The sequence below is a fragment of the Meleagris gallopavo genome, chromosome 1 (assembly GCF_000146605.3).
Source record: "Meleagris gallopavo isolate NT-WF06-2002-E0010 breed Aviagen turkey brand Nicholas breeding stock chromosome 1, Turkey_5.1, whole genome shotgun sequence".
Taxonomy (NCBI): domain Eukaryota; kingdom Metazoa; phylum Chordata; class Aves; order Galliformes; family Phasianidae; genus Meleagris; species Meleagris gallopavo.
Genome location: NC_015011.2, coordinates 164,546,309 through 164,547,320, shown reverse-complemented (window position 1 = coordinate 164,547,320; position 1,012 = coordinate 164,546,309).

Here is a 1,012-nt window from a genome sequence, read left to right as displayed (position 1 = left end):
TTAAAAACTGAAAACTACTGCTTTAACATAGGAGGTGGACTAGGTGATGTCTAGAGGTCCCCTCCGGCCCCAACAACTCTGTGATTTTGTGAAAGGCTGCCTGTACAAATCTGAAATCATCCCATAAATAGGAAGTGATGTAAGATAATTCCCCAGCATAAGACAGAGGAACATGTTACGTTAACTGTGATTTTGCTACCACTGATCATTTCCAGATAGAGCAGAATTTGACTTGAGAAGGATTTGGAGGTGCCAGTTGATGAAAAGCTCTACATGAGCCAGCAATGCACACTTGCAGCCCAGAAGGCCAGCTGTATCCTGGGTTGCAGCAACAGGTCGAGGGAGGTGATTCTGCCTCTCTACTCTGTTCTCATGAGACACACCTGGAGTACTGTGTCCAGTTCTGGATCTCCTGACAGAAGAAGGATGTGGAGCTGTCAGATCAGGTCTAGAGGAGGGCCATGAAGGGCTGGAGCACCTCACCAATGAGGACAGGCTGAGAGAGCTGGGGCTGTTCAGCCTGGAGAAGACAAGGCTCTGGAGGGACCATATAATGGCCTTCCAGTACCTGAAGGGGCCTACAGAAAAGATGGGGAGGGGCTTTTTAGAAGGGCGGGTAGCAAAAGGACAAGGGGAAATGGTTTTAAACTGGCAGAGGGTAGATTTAGATTAGATATTAGAAGAAATTCTTGACTGTGAGGGTGGTGAGACACTGGAACAGGTTGCCCAGAGAGGCTATGGATGCCCCCTCCCCGGAAGCTTTCAAGGACAGGCTGGATGGGGCTTTGAGCAACCTGGTCTAGAGGGAGGTGTCCCTGCCTATAGCAGGGGATTGGAACCAGATGATCTTTAAGGTTCTTTCCAACCCAAACCTTTGTATAATTTCTCTCCCTAACTGACTCTGATAACATCTCAGAGCTTCAGTAAGAATCATAACACCAAAGCAACCGTGATTCCATTTGATACCAAGGGAAACCAGAGAGACCTACAAGAAAAGAAAAGAGAAGGAAAA